This window comes from Triticum dicoccoides, chromosome 2A, assembly GCF_002162155.2.
Source record: "Triticum dicoccoides isolate Atlit2015 ecotype Zavitan chromosome 2A, WEW_v2.0, whole genome shotgun sequence".
Lineage (NCBI taxonomy): Eukaryota > Viridiplantae > Streptophyta > Magnoliopsida > Poales > Poaceae > Triticum > Triticum dicoccoides.
In genome coordinates this window covers 211,762,277-211,771,949 of record NC_041382.1, presented here as the reverse complement: position 1 = coordinate 211,771,949, position 9,673 = coordinate 211,762,277, and positions in this window count along the sequence as shown.

Genomic DNA, 9,673 nt, shown 5'->3' with positions numbered 1-9,673 from the left:
TAGGGCGACTCAGGCGGTGCACAAAAACGTAATCGCCGCCAGCGCACACTCCCTCCACCGTCTTTGGGGGACGCCACCGGCCTAAGCCCGGAGGCCGACGACGGTGGCGGAGGACATCACCTCTCTCCCGCGCGTCTCTGGGGTTGTGCGAAGCCCTGAATCGTGTTGAGGCGAGTCCGATCCGACGACACAATGGCGATGGCTGCGCGCGGCGGCTTCGAAGGCGGCGCAGGCTGAGAGCGCGGCGGCCAGCCCTGTTCAGGTGGCGTCGGCGCTGCGAGTGGCAGTGCGCCATCTGCCTTTGGATCAGCGGCGGTGGCGTGGAGGGCCTGGTAGTCGTGTCGGCGGCACATCCGGTCAGATCTGTGTTGGCCGGTGCAGCCGCCGGTGGTGGTCATCTCTTTCGGTTAGATCTGTGTTGGCGTGCGGCTGGACGGTTGGATCTCGAGATTCATCATCTAGTTGTGGCCACGAGCCGGGAGACATAGTTGGCAGTGAAAACCGAGCCGTTGGCGGGTGATGACAGCGTTTTGCGTCGTTACCTTGATGAAGGCATCGTCATGTAACCGTTGTCGACCCACTCGTGTTACTTTGGGAGAAACCTAGGATCTGGTCTTCCAAATCGAACGATTGCGGTACTACGACTCCGTTTCTCTCTTGGGAGCATCGTTTGTGGAGCAGCACTGGAAGACTGAAGCAAGAGGTGGAGCGGCTTCGACGGAGCTGTCAAGTCATGCTTGGCCAACAGGTGCTACGCTGAGTCATGCCTGGTTGGCAGGTGCTATGCACGACAAATCTTCCGGAGTCTTCGCGTTTGGACAGACGAGCGCAAGGCGGTGGCGCCGTTGGGCGCCTTAGTGGCGTCAACAGATGTCCGGATTGGCAAGGATGATGCGGATTTTTCTCTTGAAGATGGGTCAGTGGTTCGATGATGATGGCGGCTTCTAAAACATGTGTATGTGGTGTGCGCTTTAGATAGGCTGCACCGGCTGTTGGTCTCGATACGTTATGTGGATGGATCAGCGACGACACCGGTTTTAGATATGGGGAGTGAGAGCACTCCACATTATCGAGTTTTTAGGTGTGAATGCTGACTTGATGTATGTTCTTATCAGACCATTGTGAAATAATTAATAAAGATGATTGCATGCATCGATTGATGCAGAGGCCGGGGGTTGACCTCCTTTCTAAAAAAAATTAAAACAGGCTTTTCATGTTTACAACTAGTAGAAAAAAGTGCAACTGTATTTTTTATTCCTTTTATTTTATCGAAAAAGGCTTTCGCCCCGTTTTATAAATAAAGCAATGACCAATAACATCCAGGTACAGACGCACACCACCACAACCCACGCACACACCTAAGGCGGGATACATAGGCGATGAACACAGCAACACGACCCCAAGCACTACTCGAGCAACCGGGGCTCCACCAATGAACACACCACCACGAAGAGATGTAGCCGCATACGACGAATCGTGGGCTCCAAGACAGTGCCTTCAAGAAGGGTACGACACGGGAGCGCCGCCACCGCCCGATCCGAGGATCAAGGTTTCTTCCGGAACCACACGACAGACAATGAGAACCGCGACGACGCCTTCAAGAAGGGAACGAGCTACGCCGCTGCCGGTCTGTCCGAAGATAGAGCAGGTTTTCACCCCGGTCAATACTCACTGCCATCGAACGTCGCACCCCGACAACCACGCCGCCCACATGACCATGGCCACCGGGCAGCATCAAGCGACGGGCTCTGCCCGTGAGCACCGCGCAACCACCACCAGGGCTGCCGCCCCGAAATCCAAGACCCATGAACCACCTCACCCGACACCCGCCGCTACCCCAACGGAAGAGACGATCGGATCCAGGGGCACACAAGTCCATCGATTCGTCCTACAGCTCCCGGTGCGAGACGAGCTTGGTCCTGCTGCCGGCGCGAGACGAGCTCGGTCCTGCTGCCGAACGCGAGATAAGGAGGTCCTGCTGCCGGACGCGAGACGAGCTCGGTCCTGCTGCCCGAGCACGGGACTAGCGATGGGTCGCAGCAGGGAGAGGACCATCCCACCGACGAAGATTGCGCCCGGGCATCGAGAAGAGGGGTCGAAGCCCTTCACAGGCCGCTCACCTACGGGCCGACGCCGAAGAAGTCCAGCCGTCACCGCGAGACGATCCTGACCATCGCCATGAGCCACCACCACGTCGTGGTAGCCCACATCCCCACCGAGCGCAGCCCGCGGCACCTGCCATCGCCGGATCGGCCGGGGGCCGACAGGTCCACCACCACCAGGGAGCGCCGCAGCAAGGGCGCCCACCGGAGCAGGCCAGCAGCTGCGGCGAGCCGGAGCCCTGCCACCACAAGGGCCAAGTGCACCCGAGCCGTAGCCGCGACAGATCTAGACCGCGCCCAAACGCCGCCTCCGGGAGCAGGGCACGCCCCCAGCCCATCCCAGCCACCCACGCCGCCGCCAGCTAGCCGCGCCACCGTCGCCGCGTCGCCGCATCCTGAGCCAGCGCCGTGCCGCCGCCTAACAAGGATGGCCCGCGCCATCCAGCGCCGCGCGGGGGAGGAAGAGGCCTCGCGGTCGCCCGAGCTGGCCGGGCTTTGCCCACTAGCACACTGGGGCGGCGGCGAGCGGAGGGAGAAGCGAGGAGGGGGCCGAGCCCCACGGGCTAGGGTTTCCTCCACAGACGGCGCTCGCGGGAGCGGCCAGGGAAGAGGGGGGCTCTCCTTTTATTTTCAAGAGAGTATGTTCCATGGCATTGGAACTCAGGCGAAATAACGCATTCAGATTTACTACCCATGCCATGTCTGAATTCAAAGTGGCAAGACATAAAACTTTCAGCACTATAAGCATCAAAGATGTTAATGGCAGTGGTATCTTTGCAGTTTTCAACATAGGAGCTTCATTAACTTAAAAACGTCTGACAACAAGGCAGATGCATCATCTTCTTAGAGTCTTGTAGGATTTTCTTCAATGTGTCTTGTACTGACTGGCGCGGCTGAGTTGGAGGAGTACTTGGCTCTCTGGGAGATTCTGACAATGATGGAGCTGCGCAATGGTATGGAAGATGCGGTGAGATGGGCGTGGGAGGCGTCGGGGCAAGTCGGCCTACGCGAGCAAATTCGTTGGCCGTCAACCGGATGCGGCCGCATTGGTCATTCGGGATTCCAGGGCCCCGATCCGATGCAAGTTCTATGCTTGGTTCACCCTACGGAATCGATGTTCGTTCGGACAAATTGGCACGAAGGTGATTGCCACACGAGGCAACGTGCTCGTTGTGTGATCAACATCAGGAGACTATAGACCACCTTCTTGCAGCATGTGTGTTTGTCATACAGGTATGGTATACCGTGATCGCAGCTGGGGGGGCATAGAAATGGGTTCCGCTGGCCACGGATGAACTGTTACCTTGGAGCACCTCGCTTGCGCCACAGACAAACACCCGAAAGGATTTTCACTCTTTGTTGGTCCGTGTGATCTAGGAAATTTGGAAGCATAGGAGTGATGTTGTGTTCAACAAGGCCTCCCCTTCGATAGCGCGCCTTATTCATAGGGTTTGGAGGAGAGCAAGTTGTGCGGAAATTCGCAAGGGCACGTACATGCCAAGCCCTGCCCGGCCGCTTGATTGCCTCACGATTCGTGAAGTAGTTAAATCCTACACGTGGGCACGATAAGTTTCAAGTTTTAGTCGTCGAAACTTACGACTTTTTATCAAAAAATTGTGATTTTCTTGCTCGCTCTTACCAAGTTTCATAGATAAATTTCTAAGACATTTTTTGTCGTTTGTAGGCACAAAAAATCATGATTTTATCGATCGCTCGTACTAAGTTTCAAGAGTTGAAACTTAACATTTATTTCCAAAATTTGTCAAAACATATTCAAATAGAACTTATTTGAAAGCCCTCGTCATGAGAAACACGAATATGAAAACATGACTTAATTTGAACTATTCGTTCAAAATATATAAATTTTGAAAATTGAAAGCCAAAAAAGGACACAATAACGCCTTGATGTTTGCTATGGGGAACCTCTGACCGAACGAATCGTTCGGTACGAGGGATCGACCCCAAAGAACGTTATCGCTTGATGGGAGAACCCCCAAAGCCCGAACGCGCTCCCATCTCCACCTACATGCCTTCTTCCTATAAAAAGCGAAAAAGGAAAAATAAAGCCCAACAAAAGAAAAGCCCGCATTCTGTTTTTTTTTGCTTTGACAAATAAAGCCTAGTTTGTGTTGTGCTACAGGAAAATGCCATCATCTTTAAAAAGAAGAAAATTGCCATGGGTTAAAAAGTTTTTTTCTTTTTGCAATGACACAATAGGAAAAAGTAATGGTAATTTCCATCATAAAAACAAAAAATAAATCGCCATGGCAGATTCATAGTAAAAGTAAATTTACTATGGCAGAATCATAGTAAAAGTAAAATGCATGGCAGATTCATAGTGCATTTAGTTAGGAAACATAGTAGAACAAAAAATTGCACCTACGATCACTCAAGATCCATATGAAGATGCCTACCGGGTTGGGATCACGATCGTTACCGTCATCGAGTTGTAGCGGAAGAAGAAAACGTGTCGGTATAGACTGTACTTGGAGTCCCTCAAACCGTCCACGAACGATCCCTCGAACCGAAGACCGAAAGCACGACCTCTCTACTTGGTTGCAAGCATGCAGCCTTCACGATCCGGCTGCGCTTCGCCGTCCAGAGCTAATCGTCGCCAAAGAGGTAGAGGGAGGAGATTAGAACCACACTAGGCTTCTAATTATGAAGACAAGATGATTAGCCATGCTCTAATTAGTCAACTAGGACCAACTAGAACTAGAACTAGAAAAAGTAGAGGAGGCTCCAAAACTTGTATATACAGTAGAGCAAAACCCCTAGTATATATAGGTTGGAGGAGGAGGAGAGGGCAACCACCAAGGGGGAAAAGTCCCCCCTTGGGGCGCCAGCCATGGGGGAGGAGTCCAATTTCGCCCCCCACAAGGAAAGGGGGGCGGCCACTTCCTTATGGGCCTATGTGGTCCATAACTCCTTCCACCTCTTGGCCTTTTAAGGCACATTGATTGATATTTAAATTAAATATAAAATATTCTAATATCTCTAGACCATTATATATATATTAACATCTTCGGAAATATTTTCCAGCTATATATAATATATAGCTAATACCCGATATTGCCTGATATTCATCAAAACACTTCCGATGACCACGCACTACTAGGAAAAAGCCTAGTAGTAGCGCGGGTTAAAAGCTAGTAGTAACGCGGGTGCCTTCTACGGCGCTACAGCTAACTAGTAGTAGTAGCGAGGTGCATCCCGCGCTACTAGTACGTGTGTTAGTAGTAGCGTGTGTCTGTGACCCGCGCTACTACTATTAATTTGAAAAACCAAAAAAAATCTCCACCCCATGACGCGCGCACGTTGGCCGGGAGCAGGGAGATCTCGTCCATGACGCGTGCCTCGTGGAAGCCGTCGAGGGCCCCCGCGGAGGCCAGCCCGGCATGGGCCAGGAGCTGGAGGACCTGCATCTTGGCATCGTGCATGGGGAGCAACACCTCGCGGCAGCCGTCGCCGTTGAGGTCGGCGACGAGCGGCGGCAGGAGGCGGTCCACGTCTTCCGGAACGAGAAGTCTCCCTCGTGCTGCCGGAGGAGGAGGGGGATGGGTCAACTAGCGTTCCGGATCGAATCGGAGAGGGGGGAGGAGGGCTAACCTGGAGTAAGAAGAAGACGGTGAAGGCGGCGAGGAGGAGGATGTCGTCGTCGCGCATCCGCATCTTGGCGGCGGCGAGGAGCTCCGGCAACCGCCCACCGAAGGGATCTCGGAGAGGGAGGGGGCGAAGAAAGCAGAGTGTACCAGCGGCGGCCACCGCTGGAGTATGAGGAAGAGACGAGGAAAGTAAGAGAGGGGGAAAGTGAGGGAGAGAGGAGGGATTCGGCTGAGGATACGGGGATTTCACCTACCTCGTACTTTGTAGTAGCGAGGGGTGTAAAACCGCGCTACTACTATCAATTTAGTAGTAGCGCGGGTTTGTACCCCTCGGTACTACTATGGCATGTCCCGGGAGGGCACGGTAGAGACCGCTTAGTAGTAGCGAGGGTTAAAAACCCGCGCTACTAGTATCAACTTAGTAGTAGCGAGGGTTAAAAACCCGCGCTACTAGTAAGTAACAGTAGCGAGGGTTATAAACCCTCGCTACTAGTAAGCGTCTGTCTATAAGCTTTTCCCTAGTAGTGACAGAACGCTTCCGGATCCTCTCAAAACTATTTTGAATGTTCATGAAATAATTCCAAAAATACATTCTCATGACTCTCGCTCTACTAACACTCAGCAAATTGTGATTGTCTTAAACTTGTGACCCCACAAGTTTGGTAACTCATAGACATGAACGAAAACGTCCATTCAATGACCGACAGCGGGACCGTGAATGTCCATATCGGTCCCTATAAGTACACTGATGGTATTCGAGTGAACCTTAGGTTATCATGTGATTGTCCCTTTGCTTCGCGATACTTCATAAAACCTGGGATCCATCGGTATCCTCTTGAGTCATCACTATGCTCACTATACCAAAATCCTCGTTACCAGTTTTGTTTTTCTTTCTCGTTACTGTGTTCTGGCATCCCTGTGACGAAGACACATGTGTCTGTCCAGGCGATGATCGATGCCGTTACACCGAAAGGGACCTAAGAACATCTCTTCATCGTCGAAGGAGCAAATCTCACTCTCGAGCTATCCTGCCACTTGTCAAACTTTCCGATGAACCCGTAAGTTGTCATTATGGTCACCTTGTTATAGGTGAAGTTTGAGCAACCACAAAGCCCACGTATGGTAAGAAGTGATCGCGATACTCTCATGGTCTAAGGAGCAATACCACACGTTAACACTCTGTGTTATTACAATTGAATGCAGACGATGTTAACTCAATTCATAACAAACAAGATTGGATCTATTGAATATGATCATTCTTCTAATGTCATAATCTTAATGTTGTTTTAGGATCATCGTTATACTTAACGATATCCTAAGATCCGGAAAACGTGACTGCCAACAACACTTGAGCTAGTCCTAGAGGCGAGACTAGGAACCTTTTATTTAACCATTTATCATTCTACATGTGCATATGAGTTTTTTACTGAATCACATATTCCATGCATGGTCATAGCGGTTATAGCATGAAATATAAACACTTAACTATGAATATGGAAATATAATAGTACAATACTATTGGCTCTAGAGCATATTTCCAACACATTTGTCATGGCAAATCAAAGGATGAATTTTCCATGAAAAAATTAGAAAGTAAAATTTCCTTGAGTTATATAAAGTAGGAAAAAATTAAAAGTAATTTTTTCAAGAGTGATAAAATGTAAATTTGCCATGTATGTGAAAGTAAATTTGCTGTGGAGAATATAGTTAAATTTGCCATGGAAAAATAAGTAAAAAATAATGTGTCATTAAAACTAAAAATTGTGATGGAAAAGAAAGAGAATTTTTTTGCAACGGTAAAAATGTGGAGTAAAAAAAATTCCATGGAAAATGAAGTAAATTTTCCATGCTACAAAGTAAATTTTCCATGTATGTGAAATTAAAATTTACCGTAGAGAATATTGTAAAAATATTTCATGCAAAAATAAAGCAAAATTTACCATCTCATTAGAAGTAAAATTGCCATGGCAAAAATATGTAGAAATTTGCCATGGCAAAAGTAGAGTAAACATTTGCCATGGAAAATGAAGTAAATTTGTGATGCTACAAAGTAAAATTGCCATGTATGTGAAAGTAAAAAATTTCCTGGAGAATGTTGTAAAATTTTCCATGGAAAAATAAAAGTAATTTTGACATGGCAAGAAAAATGAAAAAAAATTGCCATTGCGGAAGCAGAGAGAACATTTGCCATTGAAAATGAAGTAAAATTGTCATGGGAAATGAAATAAATTTTCCATGCTACAAAATAAGTTTGACATGTAAAGATAAAACTTTCATAAAATTGCCATGTGACTATTCTAAAGAATGATTCAAATTATGCTACAATGTATGAGACCCACTTTGCCATGATATGTTCTATGAACTAGAACTTGTTGGGGGCATCTTAAAAAATGAACAAAAATTGCCATGGCATATGCAAATTGAAATTGTCGTTGTATTTGGATTATAATTGCCATGGCAACTATTCCTAAAACGAAAGATGGTAGCTATGAAAAGAGTAGAATTTGCCATGCCCCATAAACTACATCTGCCATGCCTCATGAATTTAAGTTGCCATGTTCCATTAGAAAGTATTTTTTTGCCATTGTTGCAAGAGAGAGATAATTTGCAATGATACATAAACTACAAATGCCATGCTCCATGAACTTAAATCTCCATGGTCTCTGTAAGTGCATCTAGTGCCACCCCTAGTTGGTTTTGGAGTATTGACGAAAAACCTAGTTGAGGGACTAATGTGTTTGTGAGAATTGCAGGATAACACATGTAGAAGTCCCTCATTGATTCGGTTTTCCTACCAGAGATGACCCCTAAAAATGTATGAAGACATTGAAGTCAGAGGTGGTATGTGAAGACATTCACATTGAAGACTATGATAAGAGAAGACATCGCGTGAAGACTATGGAGCGCGAAGACTTAGCAGTTTTGTCGTTCTGTGTTTTTCTTTGTTGAGTCATAGGAACCACCGTACTGTTAAGTGGGGTCCAAGAGAACCAGTCAGAATGACTGAAGTGATGCTTCACCAAAATCGTATGTCTTTGAGTGAAGACTATGAGAGCAAATCTTGTCCAGAGTTGGATAAGTCATCTTTTCTTGTAGTCCAAGTAAAGTTGCCATGTGTGTTTGAAATCTGACCGTTGGAACATGTGTCAGTTTCTTAGTGACCAAGGGTCATTTCGGACAAACCAGGTCGGGTTGCCCAGTGGCTATAAATAGCCCACCCCCTACAACCATAAACGGTTGGCTGCTCAGAGTTAGAGTACGGCTTTTGTCGTTTGAGAGCAACCCACCTCGAAGCCTTTGAGAGAGAATTCCTTGCGAGGATAAAGCCCTAAACACCCAGAGCCAAAGAGTGTTAGGCGTCACTTAAGTCTTCCTGTCTGTGTGATCTGAAGACTTATTACACTTGAGGATTGTGAATCCTCCAGCCGGTTATGCGTCGTGTTCTGAGCATCCAATAGTCATTGTGGATCGCCGGTGAACGAAGTCTGTGAAGGTTTGGAAGTCTACCTTGAAGACTTACCAGAGTGATTGGGCGAGGACTGGGTGTCCTTATCTCAAGGGGAATAAGGTGAAGACGAGGTCTTCTGAGTTGAATCTCAGCCTCCCTAACCAGACGTACAGTTGTCACAGCAACTGGAACTGGTCCAACAAATCATTGTCTTCAACGAGTCACTGGTTTCATCTTTCCCTTCCCTTTACTTACTGTTGGTCCTTATGAAGTCATTGTATGATTGCATTATCTTTTGTCTTCACTGAGTGACTGCTTGTTCTGATTGGCTTCACAATATCTTCCTACCTGATCTTTACTGCCTAGCTGCTATTAGTCATTGTGCTTTCACTTCATTGAATACTTGACTATGGTTTGCCTAGTGTAGTCTACCTTCCACTGCATGGTAATAGGTTTATTTCTATCGTTTGTCTTCGAAACTTCCATGTTTTGAAGACTTTCATAAAAATCGCCTATTC